The 21,985-nt window shown below is 45.6% G+C and overlaps 1 protein-coding gene across 1 annotated transcript in view; it reads left to right on the forward strand.

The window, feature by feature from the left end:
* LOC309564235 (alpha-2-macroglobulin-like protein 1) overlaps positions 1 to 21,985 on the forward strand; it is a 351,540-nt gene that overhangs the window by 212,181 nt on the left and 117,374 nt on the right. The gene's annotated exons all lie outside the window — the stretch shown is intronic.

Genomic DNA, 21,985 nt, shown 5'->3' on the forward strand with positions numbered 1-21,985 from the left:
TGTATAAATTTGTACTCAATTTTGTAACTGGAAAAAATGGGTGGTCAAAGTTACATAGTTAGTGAGGTTGAAAAAAAGACACCAGACCATCCAGTTCAACCTATGATGTGTGTGTGTGTATATGTGTTTATGTCAACAGTACATTGTATACCCCTGTATCTTGTGGTCGTTAGGGTGCCCATCTGAAAGTTTTTTGAAACTATCAATGCTACCTGATACTACTGCTTGTGGAAGGGAATTCCACATCCTTACCGCTCTGACAGTAAAGAATCCTTTACACAGTTTAAGGTTAAACTACTTCTCTTCTAATTTGAGTAAATGGCCGCGTGTCCGTTTAAATTTCCTTTCACTGAAAAGTTTGTTACCTATGCTAGGGTCACCAGTACGGTATTTGTACATTGATATCATATCCCCTCTCAAGCGTCCCCTCTCCAGAGAGAATAATGCTTGTAGTCTTTCTTCATAGCTGAGATCCTCCAGTCCCTTTATTATCTTTGTTGCCCTTCTCTGGACTCTTTCCAGTTCCAGCACATCCTTCCTGAGTACTGATGCCCAGAACTGGACGGCATACTCAAGATGCGGCTGGACCAAAGTCTTGTAGAGTGGGAGGATTATCGTTTAATCTCTGAAGTGAATCCCCAACCCTTAAATACTTGTCAGCTTCCTCCGAGCTCTGAGAGCCAGCATCCAAGTTGGAATATGGTTTCCTATGGTTGTCAAGCTGTCCTTGCAGACCGTTTTAAAAAAGTTTTCTGTATTTGAGAAACTGACCGGGGGGGGTGGAGTCAAAGTGCTTTTTCATTTCAATTGCATATCATCTGTTTGTTTAGGGCAAGAGGAAGCACAAAATGTTGTTTCAATTTAGGTTGTCTCTTGAACGTCTAAAACTGTCCCTCTTCTTTTTTTTAAACAAATTTTATTGAGATTTTTTAAGTAAATATAAACAAACAAGGGAAATACAATGGCTTTGTGAACAGAATCGCATTACAAACTGCATCAACTAGGTGTCAGTAGAGTCATACTACAGAAAGATCAGGTTAAGTTACAGAGCTGACAAACGCATTACTCTTAGTAACATGGGGGAAGATGGGGCATGATAGGAGAGAGGGAGAAGGTAGAGGGGATGGGGAAGGAAGGGAGGTATAGAGAGAAATAAGAGGGGGGGTTAAGGGGGAGAAATACCTTTGCATGAAAAAAGGTAAATATAGTGTCAAAAGCAGGAATACAGTATGTCTTCTATGCAGCAAATTCGAGCATGTAAGTCTGCTAGACACTTACTCCAACATGGCTGAGTGGAAGACCTTGAGGTCTATGGGGTAGACCTCTAAATGGGGGGGTGGAGGAATTTAAAGGGGGGGCACCACAGAAATAATCCAGTTTCAGAAATGCAGGCGGAAGTAAACATCAAGGTCAGTCTACAGGGTGAACGTCTTCGGGTTTGCGGCTAGATCCAGTTAGTCATTACGTGGAGGGGATGGAGGAGGGGATGTAGAAGGTGAGTAAGTTGGGGATGCCACTGGCATTAGTACTGTCCCATCCAGAATGGCTTGTCATTTGGTAGAGGGAATTTGGTGAGGTAGTTGTCCCATTTGGATGAGAACCAATGGGTGTACCTCCGTGGAGAATTGAACATCTTTGCTTAGCAGTTTTGTCAATTCCGATTTAACATCCTGAAGCGTGGGTGGGGAGTTCAGTATCCACCAGTTTAGTATAGCTCTCCTGCCAACATAAAGCATGTGGAGATCCAGGCTCTGTGGCTGATAATGAGTGATGATTGAGCTTTATCCAGGCCCAAGGCCTGACCGTCCAAGTAGCCAAACAGCAATGTTAGAGGATGACCAGTGGGATGGAGGCCTGTGATTGTGGAAGCGAACTTGTCTACTCGGTGCCAAAACTTGGAGATAATAGGGCATGACCATATCCTGTGGGCCAGGGTGGATCTATTGGTTAGGCACCAGGAACATTTTTCCGGTGCGTTTGAGTTTATGGACATTGTGAAGGGAGCATATGCCCGGTGAATAATTTTCAATTGTTCTCTCCAAAAATCTTTTGTGACGTAGGAGCGAGTCATGTTATAGCCCATTAAGATGCACTGTTGGAGCTTATCAAAGTAGAAGTCTTTGTCCCATGGTGAGATGTCTTTGTCCAGATTTCACGGACAGGATCGGATACGGATTGCAGCGGGTGTCAGCGGAGGTGTCTCCACTGACACCCGCTGCCCCATAGAGCTGCATGGAGGATCTGATCAGATCCACCTAAAAAACTGGCAGGCGGATCTGATCGGATCGCCCGTGTGAAAGAGCCCTAACACTTCCATTTTCAGCTGCTGGCTGGAAACATTGAGGAAAGGGATTTAGGAGTAATTATTTCAGAAGACTTAAAGGTGGGAAGACAATGTAATAGAGCAGCACGAAATGCCAGCAGAATGCTTGGATGTATAGGGAGAGGTATAAGCAGTAGAAAGAGAGAAGTGCTTATGCCGCTGTACAGAACACTGGTGAGACATCACTTGGAGTATTGTGCGCAGTACTGGAGGCCATATCTCCAGAAGGATATAGATACTCTAGAGAGAGTTCAGAGAAGAGCTACTAAACTAGTACATGGATTGCAGGAAAAAACTTACCAGGAAAGGTTAAAGGACCTTAACATGTATAGCTTGGAAGAAAGAAGAGACAGAGGGGATATGATAGAAACTTTTAAATAAATAAAGGGAATCAACTCGGTAAAGGAGGAGAGCATATTTGAAAGAAGAAAAACTACCACAAGAGGACACAGTTTTAAATTAGAGGGGCAAAGGTTTAAAAGTAATATGAGGAAGTATTACTTTACTGAGAGAGTAGTGGATGCATGGAATAACCTTCCTGCAGAAGTGGTAGCTGCAAATACAGTGAAGGAGTTTAAGCATGCATGGGATAGGCATAAGGCTATCCTTCATATAAGATAGGGCCAGGGACTATTCATAGGATTCAGATATATTGGGCAGACTAGATGGGCCAAATGGTTCTTATCTGCCGACACATTGTATGTTTCTATGTTTTGTCTGTCCTTTGGCGTTTTTTTTTCACAGATCTCAGAATCTCACTTTTTGTGCTCCCTTCTGGATCTGTGCTTTCTTTAGCCTCCTGAACATGGCGTAGCAGCTGCAAACCTTGTGATGTGCCTTCTTGCATTGTGTCACTGTCCAGGTGGTATAAATATATATATATATATATATATATATATATATATATATACTATATATATACTGCTCATAAAAAAAAAATAAAGGAACACTTTAAAAACACATCAGATCTCTATGGGGAAAAATATCATGCTGGATATCTATACTGATATGAACTGGGTAGGTAATGTGCTAGGAATGAAAGGATGCCACATAGTTTGATGGAAATTAAAATTATCAACCTAAATAGGGTTCCCTCATCCTCCAGGAACTGGCTACATTCTCTCGCCACTTGAGGCCAAGCAATGTCGTGCACCAGGGGTAACTCAGGACCCACTGCACCAGCATAGAGTCTGACAATGGGTCCAAGGATTTTATCCCAATACCTAATGGCAGTCAGGGTGCCATTGTTTAGTCTGTAGAGGTCGTTGCGTTGCTCCATGGATATGCCTCCCTAGACCATCACTGACCCACTACCAAACTGGTCATGCTGAATAATGTTACAGGCAGCATAACATTCTCCATGGCTTCTTCAGACCCTTTCATGTCTGTCACATGTGCTCTGGTTAAACCTGCTCACATTTGTGAAAACCACAGAGCGCCAGTGGCGAACCTGCCAATTCTGGTGTTTAATGGCAAATGCCAATCTATCTCTACGGTATTGCTTTCTGCTTAACAAAGAGCAGGATCTGTGAGTTAGATCTTCTCATGGTGCTCAGTGTGTGATTCATCTCGTCTAGGGGAGTGTCCCCACTGGTCCAATGGGGAGGCACATTAGACAGTGGAGGAAACCTGACCAATGGGTACACAGGCTTTGTTACAGCCCCAGTGATTGCCACAGACTGCATTGTGGGGTGCAGTATAAAAGCTAGGAGCACATGTCTTTGGCAGGTGAGCAGAGTCCCATAAGGAGGGTGGCAGCTGCCTCTTCTGCAGCAGTTGGTGTATGGTCACAGGCGGTCGCCTGGTGAGCCAGAAGGAAGGAGCTGAACCCAGAGGTCCAGAGAGCTGACTAGAAGGGTTGAGACCAGTGGCGGATCCAGGGGGGGGCATCGAGTCAATTGCCCCCCCCCCCGGGAAAATAGTACCAGGTTTAAGTTTACAGAGGCATTATCTAAATGCAGCTGCAGGTACTTTATTTCTGCTTCCCCGGCTCCCAGGAGACCTAAAATATAATCCCTGAGCCCCATTAGTTCATTTAGAGGGGCCCAGGATGCTGTTTCATAGAGAGATTTTTTTTTTTAATTCCCTGCTCAGGTGGATTAATACCACCAGGAGCCGCATTTTGCGGCAAATAAAATTAAGGTTCCGGCCAGGCGGAGTGATATCAGTCAGCAGCCTCATCACTGCCTGACTCCTGCAGCCAATGGGTGCACAGAGGAGAGGGCGGGCTCAGGTTGAGGAGGAATTAGCCTGAGACACAGCAGCGTGCGTCTGTGTGTGTGAACACACTGAGAGGGACAGGTCTCCACAGCAGACAGGGGCAGTGAGGAAAACATCTAAACTGCAATCAGGGCCGGACTGGGAATAAAATTCAGCCCTGGAAAAAATTTCATACCAGCCCCATAGCATTTTTATACCAACCCAACAGCATAGCGCCATTATTTTCTTGTTCATAAAAGGGAAAATCATGCATTTTAAAGCACATTTGAAGAGTGTATTATATATAGATAAGAAAGATATGAAAGCATGTAGTGCTTCATATATATATATGAGCAAATTCCGGTTAAAAGCGGTAAAAGTGCGGACACGATAAAGGAGATGCAGGGGCTGTGGGCATGGAACAGGAGATGTCGGGGGCTGCGGGCATGGTACAGGAGATGTCGGGGGCTGTGTGGACATGGTACAGGAGATGTCATAGGCTGTGCGGACATGGTACAGGAGATGTCATAGGCTGTGCGGACATGGTACAGGAGATGTCAGGGGCTGTGAGGACATGGTAGAGGAGATGTCAGAGGCTGTGCGGACAAGGTACAGGAGATGTCACAGGCTGTGCGGACATGGTACAGGAGATGTCAGGGGCTGTGCAGACATGGTACAGGAGATGTCACAGGCTGTGCGGACATGGTACAGGAGATGTCAGGGGCTGTGCAGGCATGGTACAGATGTCTGGCGCTGTGCGGGCATGGTACAGACGTCAGTCGCTGTGCGGGCATGGTACAGATGTCTGGCGCTGTGCGGGCATAGCACAGATGTCTGGCGCTGTGCGGGCATGGTACAGATGTCTGGCGCTGTGCGGGCATGGTACAGATGTCTGGCGCACCACACTGGATATCCAGAGCAGAGATCACACACACACCCACAATGGAGGCAGAGTTCAGGCTCCTTACCGTTACCAAGAAAAAAAAAAAGGCCTACGAAATGGGACACTCAGCCATAGCATGGATGAAACCGGACTGCTCACTCAGACACTCACTCTCATGATACAGTAAAAAAAGCTGTGCTAAAGTGATAAAGACCATAAATGTTAAGAGTCCATAAACATCCCAAAGTGAAGTGAGTAAATATTATATTGTCCAAATAGTCGACAAGAACTCCTCGTAAGCAAATAATATATATAGATACTGCTTACCAGATGCAGCAGTATAAATCGCCTCATACGGAGATTCGCCAAATCCAAACGAAAAACATAAGAACGGATCTCATGAGAAGATTTGCCACATCCAAACGAAAGACCATATGACAAGATCTCTCACCAGGGTTCCCGACCAAGGATCATGAGATATTGGATGTTTGAGTGAAAAAAAATTAAATAAAAAACATAGTGTGATACTGTATTGCCAGTGAATGATTCACAGAAATACACCCTTGTGTAGGATAAAAAAGGAAAATATGTGCTGATTAGGGTTGAGCGAACACGGACTGTATTATTTGTGTTCGTACCGAATAATTGGATTTTTGTTACCCGAACACGGACCCAAAAACTTTACTGTATGTTCGGGTAAAAATCCGTGTTCGGTCATTTTATTTCCGGGTTTTGTATGTATTGGCGCGCTTTTCATGGCGGGCTTTCAACAGCCAATCAACAAGCGTTTAACTGGTGTGCCTTAAGCCATCCCAGCCATGCCTACAAATGTATTAGTAGCTGTGATTGGCCATCTGAAGCATGTGACCAAGTCTTTATAAGTCTGAGACCGAGCGCCGCTGCGTCATTATGCTGTAGTACAGGGACAGAGCACACAACATCATACGTGCTGGCTGCTGATTAGGGACAGACAGGCAAAAAAATCATATTGTGTCCGAAATAGAATTGAGGGACAGGTCGGAGTGCTGCAGGCAGGGCGAGATATAGGCATTTTAGGGCGAGGCTGGAGATATTTAGGGTCAGTGTTCTACAATCGATTTTGCTGTGTGGGGGGGGTTTGCAGTGCCGGCAGTGACCGATCTTATCAATCCTTTTAGGGAGAGGCTGGAGATATTTAGGGTCAGTGTTCTACTACAATCGATTTTGCAGTGTGGTGGGGGTTTGCAGTGCCGGCAGTGACCGATCTTATCGATCCTTTTAGGGAGAGTCTGGAGATAGGCAGGTGTCAGTGGTCCACATCGATTTTGCGGTGTGTGGGGTGGTGTGAAAACAATCTTTTTGCCCACTGAGGAGGAGGGAGAAAAGTCTTTTTTATCAGTCAGTTGTGTGCAGCGTTTTTCCTTCAGTGCTGCTGTGCTGACTGTGATAATACACTGCTGTGTTCACATGTGCTATTATTGAGTGATTTCAAAAGTTATACACTTTTTTCTATTCCACTATTCAATATACACCCTTGGGTTAAAAAAATTAAATTGTGGCATAGTCTATACTAATCTAGTTAAAAATTACAAACTTAAAAGGGGAATTTTTTTTTTTTTCCCTCCATAGCCTGCTGCTGTGCTGACTGTGATAATACACTGCTGTGTTCACACATGTGCTATTATTGAGTGATTTCAAAAGTTATACACTTTTTTCTATTCCACTATTCAATATACACCCTTGGGTTAAAAAAATTAAATTGTGGCATAGTCTGTACTAATCTAGTTAAAAATTACAAACTTAAAAGGGGAATTTTTTTTTTTTTTTTCCCTCCATAGCCTGCAGCAGAGCTGACTGATATAAGACACTGCTGTTCACATGTGCTATTGATAAATCACCAATTTTATATCATATTTTCTATTCCGCTATTCAATCTACACCTTTGGGTATAAACAATTAAATTGCGGGATAATCTGTGTCGGTACGTGTGAGATACACCTTTCCAATTTTTGGGGTGCATCTCATACTTCCGAGGATTTGAGGGTGCTGCCTGTTCTGAACTCCTCCTACTCCTCATCCTGCCTTTGGGGGTACAAAAAATAGTAATTTGGGCCTAGTCTGGGTCTCTACGTGTGAGATACATACACCTTTTGATATCATATTTTCTATTCCGCTATTCAATCTAAACCTTTGGGTATAAACAATTAAATTGCGGGATAGTCTGTGTCGGTACGTGTGAGATACACCTTTCCAATTTTTGGGGTGCATCTCATACTGCCGAGGATTTGAGGGTGCTGCCTGTTCCGAACTCCTACTCCTCATCCTGCCTTTGGGGGTACAAAAAATAGTAATTTGGGCCTAGTCCGGGTCTCTACGTGTGCGATACATACACCTTTTGATATCATATTTTCTATTCCGCTATTCAATCTAAACCTTTGGGTATAAACAATTAAATTGCGGGATAGTCTGTGTCGGTACGTGTGAGATACACCTTTCCAATTTTTGGGGTGCATCTCATACTTCCGAGGATTTGAGGGTGCTGCCTGTTCCGAACTCCTCCTACTCCTCATCCTGCCTTTGGGGGTACAAAAAATAGTAATTTGGGCCTAGTCTGGGTCTCTACGTGTGAGATACATACACCTTTTGATATCATATTTTCTATTCTGCTATTCAATCTACACCTTTGGGTAAAAACAATTAAATTGCGGGATAGTCTGTGTTGGTACGTGTGAGATACATACACCTTTTGATATCATATTTTCTATTCCGCTATTCAATCTACACCTTTGGGTAAAAACAATTAAATTGCGGGATAGTCTGTGTTGGTACGTGTGAGATACATACACCTTTTGATATCATATTTTCTATTCCGCTATTCAATCTACACCTTTGGGTAAAAACAATTAAATTGCGGGATAGTCTGTGTTGGTACGTGTGAGATACACCTTTCCAATTTTTGGGGCGCATCTCATACTGCCGAGGATTTGAGGGTGCTTCAGTCTGCCTCCTGCCTGTTCCTAACTCCTCCTACTCCTCATCCTGCCTTTGGGGGTACAAAAAATAGTAATTGGGGCCTAGTCTGAGTTTGTACGTGTGAGATACACCACCGTTTTGTAAAATTTTTCCTATTCCGCTATTCAATATACACCCTGTTTGAGTGTAAAAAATGAAATTGCGGGATAGTCTGTATCGTTACATCTGAGATACACCTTTTTAAATGTGTTTGCCGCATCTCCTTCCACCGCCGAGGATTGCAGGGCGCTTCAGTTTGCCTCCTGTTCCCAACTCCTCCTTCTTCTCTTCCTCATCCTGCCTTTAGGGTACAAAAAATAGTAATCGGGGCCTAGTTTGTGTTTGTACGTGTGAGATACACCGCTTTGTAAAATTTGTCCTATTCCGCTATTCAATATACACCCTGTTTGAGTGTAAAAAATTAAATTGCGGGATAGTCTGTATCGGTACATGTGAGATACACCTTTTTAAATTTGTTTGGCGCATCTCCTTCCACCGCCAAGGATTGCAGGGCGCTTCAGTTTGCCTCCTGTTCCCAACTCCTCCTACTCCTCTTCCTCATCCTGCCTTTAGGGTACAAAAAATTTTAATCGGGGCCTAGTCTGTGTTTGTACGTGTGAGATACACCGGTTTTTATCCTTTTTCCTATTCCGCTATTCAATATGCACCCTTTTGGGGTAAAAAACATTAAATTGCGGCATAGTTTGCATATTTGACTGTGAGATACACCCGTGCGATACTGTTGTTGTTTTGTTCTGCTATTCAATAAACACCTTTCTAGGGCAAGATCATAAATTACAGAAATATGAGGTGTCAGAATTAATAATAAATATTAATAATATCTCGCTGTGCCTCCATTATGTCAGAATGTTTATACCGCTCTGAATATAACAGTATCTATTTATGGTTAATAATAAGCAAAGATCTGTGCGAAAGGAGAATCTCAACTTATTCCATAAATCAATATGTAGCGAGTTCTTTTTATTGATTAATTTCTTTTTAAAAGCATATACCAATCTTAGTGAAAACAGTCTACAGTATGGAATATATAAAAGTTTTATTCACAAGACATGTAATCACGATAAATGATCAAACTTGAGATGACTCAAAAAGATAACTTCACTAAAATACAAACTTCAAACAATTAATGCAATGTAATGTGTAGCTCAATAATGAAAGTGAAACTTGAAACAAAGTTAAAGTGAAACGAAAGCAAGATTAAATTTTCCCCAGATTTAGTAGAAACCATATTTAAGTATACTATACAATCAGACCACAATTGTCTGCGCAATGCACAGCCTTGATAGTCACTTCACTGCAGATGAAGTGAGAATAGGCTATGCAAAACGTGAAACTAATACGCCAATATGCGCTAAATCTGATATTCATAAAAATGTTATAAAAACAAAAATCATCTCTTTAGAGAAAAATCTACATATGGTTTATACGGCTGGGATTGTACTTTCGTTACCTTTTAAATATGCAATGTATAACATTTAAGGAAGTACATAAACAATATTGAATAATAATCAAATAACAGCAAGGCATAATTACCATATTTAAAATGGCCGCTAGCTTAGAATAGTAGTTACCAGGTTCCTTAAGATGGCTGCATTTCCAAGATGGTGGCCAATTAGGGAGGAGCTTCGTTTGGCGTCCCTCAAAGGTTCAGATACATATATAGAGTCTGTGCATAGCTGTAATAGTGTGTGTGTTGTATGTGTGATGTATATTGGGCAAGTGTCATGTCCTATGTCTCTCTCATCTGGGCTTTTATATGGTATAGAATAATTACCATAAGTTAAACCCAGAGGGAGTAACATGATCACCATTGGTTGGAACATCTTATTCATTAACTGGTGATGTCATAGGGTGACACCCCTTGGTCAACCAGTATATTAAAATTAAATAAAGATTTCTACATTTAAGACTATTATAAAACAACATAAAATGTAACCATGCTCTCATCTATGACATGTCCATTTCATATCCATCATGTATCTAAATAAGGAATTAATCTTGATAACACCATTCTAATATTTAATATATATTATTTAAAACATATTGGATTTTACTTTTTTAACCCAAGACTTCAATTACCGTAGTAGTCAGCAAAGATGGCAATATTGCATTGCTCTTAGGTTCAGTTTGTAGCAATATTTGCCTACAAATAAACTTCGAACCGTATATTGACCCAGAGCTTACAATCCAGACCTTCTAAATTAAACACCTGGCAAGGCCAGAAAAGTTTTATGATGCTTTCTACATCTTACAATTTACAAATGTTTACTGAAGTCTGTTTTGACATACAGAGATGAGTCATCAAAATCAGTAAAGTGTGTTTTTAGAGAAATATGAAACAATTGTAATATATAACAATTTTCTACATATCTATGTATGCTAGTTATATATATATTTCAGTGTTAATATTCCTTTACATATAAGATATAACGTATCTGTAAATCCTATTTTTAAATGGGTTTAAACATAGAAAATACTGACTTGTTTTATGATCCCACACAAACAAGATTACCTAGGTATATTGTCAGCTAGACTTTGTCTAAAGAAAGTCAACAGACTATTTATTACCTTAGGTCAACACAGCATGTTTGGGATAAACCTGTTTAAGAATTTCCTGAACAGGCACTTTTAAAGGAAATTTAACCTTTCAGTAACCTGACAAAAATGGATGTCATAGCTTCATATACAGAACAAAATATAACATTTCATTTTCTTCTTTTTAAATTTAACATCCCCAAATAACCCTGACGAGGAGACCGTCAAATAGGGGCCGTGGCCTGGGTCGTGGTGCTGCTGGTAGAGCTCCTGTTGCAAGGAGAGGACGTGGTCGATCTGTGCCAGCTACACGCACAAGTGAAACACCTTCCTCAAGTGTGAGTAGGCGACAGAACCTGCAGCAGTATTTGGTAGGGCATCATGCGCCTCTAGAAGTAATGAGGCCAGAACAAGTAGAGGCGATAGTAGATTGGTTTGCTGCTGACAGTGCCTCCAGTTCCTTCACATTGTCTCCCACCCAGTCTACTGCAGAAAGGTCAGAGTTGGCACCTGCAGCCGATGTCCAACCGTCTTTCACCTCACCCCCTTGCAAATCAAGCAAGCAGTCTGAGCCCCAAGTCATACAGCAGTCTCTTCTTTTTGAGGACTCTGTCAGCAGGGTTTCCCAGGACCATCCACCTAGCCCTGCCCCAGAAGTGGAAGAGATTGAGTGCAGCGATGCCCAACCACTTATTTCTTAAGATGAGTACATGCAAGGACCATCGCAGCATGTCTCCGATGATGACGAAACGCAGGTGCCAACTGCTGCGGCGTTCAGAATTGTGGAGACCGACAAGGAGGGCAGGGGTGAAGACTGGGTGGAAGATGATGTGGAGGACGATGAGGTCCTCGACCCCACATGGAATGAAGGTCATGCAGGTGACCTGAGTAGTTTGGAGGAAGAGGCGGTGGTCGCACAGAGCCACCAGCACAGCAGAAGAGGGAGCAGGGTGCAGAAGCGGAGCGGCCGTGCCCTAGACACTACGCCTGCTACTGCCCAACGCAGCAAGGGAACGAGCGCAGCAAAGCCAGCTCAAAGGAGTTCTCTAGCGTGGAAGTTCTTCAGAAAATGTGCTGATGACAGGACATGAGTGGTTTGCACCCTGTGCAATCAGAGCCTGAAGCGAGGCATAAACCTTCTCAACCTGAGCACAACCTGCATGATCAGGCATCTAAGTGCAAAGCACGAGCTGCAGTGGAGTAGACACCTTCAAAACCAAGAAAGGTCTCTGGCTCCTCCTGCTTCCTCTTCTGATGCAGTCTCGGCCGCTCCATCCACATCTGTAGTGATACCGGCACCTGCCACCCCACAAACAGACGATCTGTCAGCAACGACACCACCTGGGTCACCAACCATCTCCACAATGTCCCGTGGAAGCGTTCAGCTTTCCATCTCCCAAACACTTGAGAGGAAGAGGAAGTACCCCCCTACCCACCCGCGATCCCTGGCCCTGAATGCCAGCATTTCAAAATTCTTGGCCTTTGAAATGCTGTTATTCCGTCTGGTGGAGACGCACAGTTTTAAAAACCTTATGTCGGTGGCTGTCCCACAGTATGTCGTGCCCAGCCGCCACTACTTTTCCAGGCAAGCCATCACTTCCCTGCACAACCAAGTGGGGGAAAATATCAGGTGTGCACTGCGCAACGCCATCTGTGCCAAGGTCCACCTAACTACCGATACGTGGACCAGTAAGCACGGTCAGGGGCGTTATATCTCCCTAACGGCACACTGGGTAAATGCAGTGGCGGATGGGCCTGAGGCGGAACGCAATTTGGCGCATGTCCTTCCACCACCGAGGATTGCAGGGCGCTTCAGTTTGCCTCCTGTTCCTAACTCCTCCTACTCCGCTTCCTCATCCTCTACCGCCTCCTCATCCGGTCAGCGTAACACCTTCACCACCAACTTCAGCACGGCCAGGGGTAAACGACAGCAGGCAGTTTTAAAACTTGCCTGTTTGGGGGAAAAACCACACACCGCGCAGGAATTGTGGAGGAGCATGGAACAGAAGACAAATGAGTGGTTGCTGGTAGCGAGCCTCAAGCCCGGGCTGGTGGTGTGCGATAACGGGCGAAATCTCATAGCAGCTCTGGGCCTAGCCGGTTTGACGCACATCCCTTGCCTGGCGCATGTGCTGAATTTGGTGGTGCAGAGGTTCCTTAAAAATTATCCCGATAAGTGCGGGCCGTCTGTGCGCACTTTCGGCGTTCTCACCCTGCTGCTGCTCGCCTGTCAGCGCTGGAACGTAACTTCGGCCTTCCCGCTCACCGCCTCATATGTGACGTGCCCACAAGGTGGAACTCCACCTTGCACATGCTGGAAAGACTGTGCGAGCAGCAGCAGGCCATAGTGGAGTTTCAGCTGCAGCACGCACGCGTGAGTCGCTCTGCGGAACAGCACCACTTCACCACCAATAACTGGGCCTCCATGCGAGACCTGTGTGCCTTGTTGCGCTGTTTTGAGTACTCCACCAACATGGCCAGTGCCGATGACGCCGTTCTCAGCTTAACTATGCCACTTCTATGCCTCCTTGAAAAAACAATTCGGGCGATGATGGAAGAGGATGTGGCACAGGATGAGGAGGACGAGGAGGATGAAGAGGTAACATTTCCAAGGCTTTCAGGGCAGTCATTCGCAAGGGGCTCCGAGGGTGGGTTCCTGCACACACAAACGCCAGGGACACAATTGTCCAGCAGGGGCACAGTTCTGGAGGATGAGGAGGAGGAGATGGAGGAGGAGATGGAACCATGTTCACAGCAGGGTGGCACCCAGGCCAGCTCATGGCCATCACTGGTGCGTGGCTGGGGGGATACAGAGGACACAGACGATACACCTCCCACAGAGGACAGCCTTTCGTTGCCTCTGGGCAGCCTGGCACACATGAGTGATTACATGCTGCAGTGTCTCCACAACGACCGCCGAGTTGCCCACATTCTAACTTGTGCTGATTACTGGGTGGCCACGCTGCTGGATCCCCGTTACAAGGACAACGTACCGTCCTTAATTCACTCACTGGATCGCGATCGCAAGATGCGCGAGTACAAGCGCACGCTGGTAGACGCGATGCTGCTGGCATTCCCACCTGACAGCGGGGCCACAGTGGAAGCACAAGGCAGAGGAGGAGGAAGAGGTCGCCAACGCAACCAGGGCACCGCCAGCACCTCAGAAGGCAGGGTTAGCATGGCCGAAATGTGGAAAAGCTTTGTTAGCACGCCACAACAAACCGCAGCACCAGCAGCTCATATGGAACGTCTTAGCAGGAGGCAGCATTTCACCAACATGGTGGAGCAGTATGTGTGCACACGCCTACATGTAGTGAATGACGGGTCTGCCCCCTTCAACTTCTGGGTCTCCAAATTGGGCACATGGCCTGAGCTTGCCCTTTACGCCTTGGAGGTGCTGGCGTGCCCTGCAGCCAGTGTATTATCTGAATGGGTATTTAGCACAGCTGGGGGCGTTATCACAGACAAGCGCAGCCGCCTGTCCAGAGACAATGTGGACAAGCTCACGTTCATTAAAATGAACCAGGCATGGATCCCACGGGACTTTTCCGTACCTTGTGCAGGATAGCGATGGATACCGACCTTACCCAGCCATTGTTCTATTTTTTCTCTTTCTCACTCTTTTGGGGTGTACCCTCATTTAAAATTTCTGAAAAAAAGCAGTGTTGGCTACCTCGTCCTCCTCCACCGCCGCTTCCACCTACACCGCCCATAGGTGTGCGCAGCCTATTGCATTAGGGTGTGCACCCCAAAGTTTAAATACACATGCATGTGTTTGCCTACATGTACATGGCCCCGATACATTACTCTCCCTGCTGGCAAAGTGAAATAGAGCAGAGCAGGTCAGAGGGAGATCTTTCCCATCTCCTCACTGGCAAACAGAGCGATAATGCTAATGTGCCCTAGGTGATTAGGGTGTGCCCAGGCACACCCGGCATACCCTGTTCGCACGCCTATGACACCCCCACATCCACCACCACCTCAACATCCCTCCTACTCCATATGGGCCTCGTCCTTCAGAGATGAAGAACATTATTTTATTTTTCTGTTTTTTTTTTTTTTGTTGTTTTAAGTTATTTCCCTATCCACATTTGTTTGCAGAGCACTTGCCATGCTCTTAACTACGTTTTGCTGCCATTTGCAGCACTCTAGCCCTTTCCTTTGGTGTTTTAGAGCCATTTTAGTGCCTGAAAGTTTGGGTCCCCATTGACTTCAATGGGGTTCGGTGTCCGGGTAAAGTTCGGAAAAAGTCCGGGACACGGACCCGGACTTTTTTTTCAAGTTCGGCCGAACCCGCCGAACACGGACATCCAGGTGTCCGCTCAACTCTAGTGCTGATAGATAAACACCACCACCCTCACAGACTGCTTACCAAATGGGAAAATTTAAATAGATATAACAGACAGAACCAAGACGCCGTCCAATTCCGTCCATGCAATATCTACAATTATCTATATGAATTGGCTTGTATCCCTGCTTACCAGAAACAAACGAGTTGAAAGCATATGAATAACCAGATGTTCTCCAGGTATGTGAAATTCCTTAGGATTTTTTGTCTTCCAATGATGTAATGATCTCTGAGATCATCAACATATGCAAAAGAGATACATGTGCACATAGCGTAATATTGTCAGATGAATCGGCATACACCCAAGGTGATTGATGAATAAAAAGCGTGAATGGAGCCGCCAACACCCTTACAAACTCCTTACCAGATTCATGCAAGTAGAAAGATGTTCTATGAAGCAAGGCTGCCACACACACCAACTCAGTGACACTGATGTCACTGCCAACATATATCATATATCGCAGCTTACCAGAGGCATAAAGTTGTTAAACACCAAAGAATGATGATTCCCGATGGAAGAATTATCGCTCTCTCAGTGGTTTTATTAAAGTAAAGTATCATGTTTTTGCACTTTGGACCCAAAAAGGTGAAGAATTCAGCAGTTCTCAAGGGGGCAGTGCTACATATACATACATACATGTATACATACAAATACAGTACAGACCAAACGTTTGGACACACCTTCTCATTCAAAGAGTTTTCTTTATTTTCATGACTATGAAAACTGTAGAGTCACACTTCAAGAGGTAGTCACCTGAAATGGTTTTCACTTCACAGGTGTGCCCTGTCAGGTTTAATAAGTGTGATTTCTTGCCTTATAAATGGGGTTGGGACCATCAATTGTGTTGTGTTAGAATTTGTATTATGGCAAGAAAAAAGCAGCTAAGTACAGGAAAACAAGTGGCCATCATTACTTTAAGAAATTAGGGTCAGTCAGTCCGAAAAATTGGGAAAACTTTGAAAGTGTCCCCAAGTGCAGTCACAAAAACCATCAAGCGCTACAAAGAAACTGGCTCACATGCAGACCGCCCCAGGAAAGGAGTCACCTCTGCTGCAGAGGATAAGTTCATCCGAGTCACCAGCCTCAGAAATCGCAGGTTAACAGCAGCTCAGATTAGAGACCAGGTCAATGGCACACGGAGTGTGAATCAGGCCTTCATGGTAGAATATCTGCTAGGAAACCACTGCTAAAGAAAGGCAACAAGCAGAAGAGACTTGTTTGGGCTAAAGAACACAAGGAATGGACATTAGACCAGTGGAAATCTGTGCTTTGGTCTGATGAGTCCAAATTTGAGATCTTTGGTTCCAACCACCGTGTCTTTGTGCGACGCAGAAAAGGTGAATGGATGGACTCTACATGCCTGGTTCCCACCGTGAAGCATGGAGGAGGAGGTGTGATGGTGTGGGGGTGCTTTGCTGGTGACACTGTTGGGAATTTATTCAAAATTGAAGGCATACTGAACCAGCATGGCTACCACAGCATCTTGCACCGGCATGCTATTCCATCCGGTTTGTGTTTAGTTGGACCATCATTTATTTTTCAACAGGACAATGACCCCAAACACACCTCCAGGCTGTGTAAGGGCTATTTGACCAAGAAGGAGAGTGATGGGGTGCTGTGCCAGATGACCTGGCCTCCACAGTCACTGGACCTGAACCCAATCAAGATTGTTTGGGGTGAGCCGGACCGCAGAGTGAAGGCAAAAGGGCCAACAAGTGCTAAGCATCTCTGGGAACTCCTTCAAGACTGTTGGAAGACTATTTCAGGTAACTACCTCTTGAAGTGGGACTCTACAATTTTCATAGTCATGAAAATAAAGAAAACTCTTTGAATGAGGTGGTGTGCCCAAACTTTTGGTCTGTACTGTATGTATATATATATATATATACATTTTTTTTTTTAATCAGATCATTTTTATTGAGTTTTTCATACAATACAAAACAGAACACAAAAAGACAAAAAAAAAAAACAAAACCATGGGATATAGCATCAACAATACAAAATAACAGTGAGTGCACTAAGAAGGGAGCACAGACATCCGCTTCACAGCAGCCGGAGGCCAAGGGATTCAATATGAGCAGAATTATGAACAAAATACAACCGCAAACCTCACGCTTCATGCATATATCCCAACAACCTCCAAAGGATAAAAGGTGATGCTTACACTCATAACCAAGCTAAATAGGTGAACTCCGGTGAACTGCCTATCAGAAAGTAACTATCAAAGATATCCCCACAGTCTGTGCGTATATAGATAACAAGCACACCACTACACTATGTCGTAGAAATAACCCCACCCATAATCCTGTTGGAGACCAGGTGAAGGGGAGCCAGGCCCGGCACATCCAGCCATGGGCCCCAAATGCGTTCAAATTTCTGCACATTCCCTCTATGTTTATATGTGAGATGTTCCCTATTCAGGAGCACTTGAACCTCCTCTATCCAGTCAGCGTGAGATGGCACCAGGGTGGAAATCCACCGTCGTGCTATCAATTTTCTGGCAGGAAAGAGAACTCAGAGTATTGCAGTATGTACCGTGGGCGGGTAGAGCTCCTCGTCTAGCCATCCCAGAATACATAGTTCCGGTTCCACAGGTAGAGTCAACTTCCAAATAGTATTAATGGATCGCATAACCGCATGCCAATAGCGGTGCAACTTCGGACACCTCCAAAGCATGTGCAGTATGGTGCCCGTGTGCGCCTGGCATCGGGGACAGAGGGGAGAATTCCTCCTCTGCCAGCTATGCAGTCGTTGTGGAGTCCTGTATGTACGGTGCAGTATAAACAGTTGTGTGAGCCTTTGCGAGGAGGACAAGGACACCTTAAGTACATTATCCAGAATACCGGTCCATTCCTCCGAGGAGATGGGACCTATATCTTCAGACCAAACATCCCTGCATTTAAAAGACATAGCCCTCGAAATTTGTGCCATAAAGGCTGTGTATAGTGAGGAGATTTGTCCCCTTTTTTATTCAATGAGTATGACCGGATGACATAAGCCCCAGGGAGAGGCCCTGGACTGAGAACTAAGGGCGTGGCGTAAATGGAGATATTGAAAGAAGAGGGAGTTGGATAGTCCAAACTCAGTGCGAAGAGTCTGGAAATCTTTTAGATTGCCCCCCCCGGTACAACTGAGCCCCGAAGCTTATCCAATTCGGGATAATTTACGTTATTGAGAATGCGAGAGTACTTCGAGAATCCGCTATAAGCAAAATTACTCTTAGCCCGCTGCCAAACTCTATCAAGGAGCATGAGAGTGGGACAGCCAGGAGAGTTCCTCAAGACACCTGCCTCTAGGGATTCCACCAGTGCGCTATCTGCCAGGTGCATCTCAAGGACCCGCCTGACAGGATCAGAGTCACTACCCAATAGCCAACCTGTAATGTGTTGCAGCTGGGACGATAAAAAGTAGTAGTAGGGGTTCGGCACCGCCAAGCCACCACCATCCTTGGCCTCCTGTAGTGTCTCTAGACTGTTTCCTCCAAATAAGAGCACGGTAGACCGTGTTAAACTGTTTGAAAACATGAATGGGGATCCAAACTGGTGCGTTGTGGAGCGCATATAACAACTGCGGGTTCCAGATCATCTTGATCAGATTGCACCTGCCAACCACAGACAGGGGCAACCTGATCCAGCTGGCCAACTTTTCTCTGAACTTGTGTAATAAAGGGAGAATATTGAGTTTGACATATCGCCCCAGATCAGGGTGGACAACCACTCCCAAATAACGGAACTTGCCCACCACCAAGACCTGCGACGCCTCAAAGGGTAATGCAACCTCAAGGGGGTCTAGCGGGAGCAAGACAGATTTGTCCCAGTTTATCTGGAAGCCAGAAAAGGATCTGAATCCGCGAACCAGACGCATCAAAGCAACCAGGAAGCCCGAAGTGCCCCCAAAAATAATAACGCATCATCAGCATAAAATGCAATTTTATCCTCACCCCCACCTCTGCGGAAACCGTCAATAACCGGGTCGGCTCTAACCCGCCGCCAGGGGCTCCACTGCCAAGGCAAACAGCAGGGGCAACAGCGGACACCCCTGTCTAGTGCCCCTGTGCAACGGAAACGATCGGCAAAGCGAGCCGTTAATCCGCAGACAGGCCGTGGGTGCCCCATATAGTAGTTTAAGCCATTTGATAAAGGAGGGTCAGAGTCTGAAGCCCTCAAGGGCCCGCCAAAGATATTGCCACTCCACGCTATCGAAAGCTTTAGCGGCGTCAGGTGACAGTATCGCTCTATGACCACAGTTATCCGGGGCCAGCTGCATATTCAAGTATAATCTGCGTATATTGGTAGCCGTGGACCGTCCCGATATAAATCCAGATTGGTCCCCGTGAACCAACTTGGCAATTACTTTAGACAACCGGTTGGCCAGTACCTTAGCCAGTAATTTCAAATCAGTGGGTAGCAACGAAATCGGTCTATAAGATTCAGGTCGAGTCGGATCCTTCCCTGGCTTCAAGAGGACCACTACTACCGCTTCATACATAGACCGAGGGAGCTCCCCCACCTCAAAAGAGTCCAAGATAACAGTAAGCAGCTCAGCAATAAGACCCCTCCAAAGGCCTTGTACAGTTCAATAGGGATGCCATCTGTACCTGGCGCCTTAGAGTTAGGAAACAAAGCCAGAGCCTCCTCCTGTCCAGCATAGCTCAATCTCTCGAGGAAAGTTGCGGCAACTGAAGTTCCTGTAAGAAAAGCTGTAGGTCCTCCAGGTCATAAGAGACCTTGGAGGAGTACAGATCCTCAAGGAATGACCCGAATCCCTGTAAAATATCAGCCGTGTCTGTGACCACCCTATCTGAGGGAAGAACCAATCGATGTATGATGGACGGGGGGTGTTGGGCCCGAGAAATGAGGGCAAGCATGTGACCAGTTTTCTCCCCTTCCTCAAAATGTGCCTGAGAAGTGAAGAAATTCTTATGGTCTGGTTGTTGTTATTGAATGGAGCGAAAAAGCCGCTGCGCATCCCACCATCTGGCTTCAGAATCAGATGTGGGGGAGTTTAAGAAATCACGTTCGGCACGGAGCACGGCCTCACTGGCATCCTGTGCCCAACGCCTGCTCCTAGACTTAATGGTCAATACCTCTTTAATGCACAAACCACGTAAAAAAGCCTTCATAGCATCCCACACGATACCAGGAGCTGCAGAGTGTCTGTTGTCGGTGAAAAAATGTTCCAGTTGAGAATTAAAGGAGGCATGGTCCGAAAATAGCGGAAGCCAAAAAGGGTTTAACTTCCAGTGCACAGGTAGCCTAGCCCCAGGGAACCTAACGTGCACCTGCACTGGGGAATGATCGGATAGGCCCCTAGCCAAGTATTCAGCCACAGGTGTAAGGGTCTAGACTAGGTCTGAACCAAAGGCTAGGTCAATGCGGGACAATGTAGAATGGGACAGGGAGTGGCAGAAGAACCCAGCCTCAAGGGGATGTTTGCTGCGCCAAAGATCCACAAGACCCAGCTCACCCATAAATCTAGCAAAGGGAGTGGGCGTTCTGGATCCCCCGGGGCAGAATCGTTTATGAAAATCCAGGGATGGGTCAAGAACGTTATTAAAATCCCCAGCACCAGGACCGGCACTTGGGGGTGTTTTCCAATGAACCGAGACAGACACTCTAGCACCTCAAAAGAGAACGGAGGAGGAATATACACATTTGCAATAATACATTTAAAGACATCCCACATCACAACCAGAAAAATGAATCTACCCTGAGAGTCAATCAAGGAGTCCAGGGATTCAAACTTAGCAGTAGCAGAAACTAAAATAGAAACCCCTCTTGAGTATTGGCTATGAAAGGAGTGAAACTGAACCGGAAACCTCCGCGAACGGAGGCACCCGACCGTGTCCGTGGTGAGGTGAGTCTCCTGCAGGCACACCAGAGTAGGACCATGGTGTGACAGGAAGGTCATTACCGCAGTGCACTTACGAGAGTCTCCAAGTCCCCGAACATTCCAGGACAACAGAGAGCCTTTAGGGTCAGCCATTGGGACTGGTCAATACGGGAGGGAGGCAGGATATGCCATCAACAGGTAGGCGTACCATAATCCAGAGGAAAGGCTCATGTAGTAACAGCGGCAAAAGTGACTGAGGGACAAGAAAAATAAAACCTTGAATGTGAGATGTGACATCAGCAGACAGAACACCATGGGGGAATTCACCAAAAAAAACATAAAAAAACACACAACAAAAAACAGTTACCAGAGAACCTAGCGGCGGGTAGCTAACAATGCTACGGCCAGCCATGCCCCGCAGGGAACAGTCAGCAAGCCCCAACAGGGGCAGAGGGGTAGAAAAAGAGGGCCCGAACTCGGACAAACTCTGAAACCCGTATCTGCTCATCCACGGGCCTCAAAAGGTGAGAAAACAACAGAGCCATAGTGTGCCGAACAGATCATAGCAGCTGGGCTCCAAGCAGGGGAATGGTAGACCCGATCAAAACGAAAATCCACACTTGCGTGAAGAGTACATCACTCCGCAGCCGCTCTAAGGTGCCGCTCCTGACGGTCCAGCCAGTTAACTGCGGAGGCAGGATTCTCGAAGAAGTGTACAGTTCCGTTGGCAACCACGCAAAGCTTAGCCGGGTACATCATAGAGTATACCAGCGGGATGGCCCGCAGGCGTTTCTTAATGTCATTAAACCTAGCCCTCTGTTTCTGTAGGGCTGCCGAGAAATCAGGATAGAT

Source organism: Pelophylax lessonae (genome assembly GCF_965119305.1).
Source record: "Pelophylax lessonae genome assembly, chromosome: 9".
In the NCBI taxonomy this organism is placed as follows: Eukaryota; Metazoa; Chordata; class Amphibia; order Anura; family Ranidae; genus Pelophylax; species Pelophylax lessonae.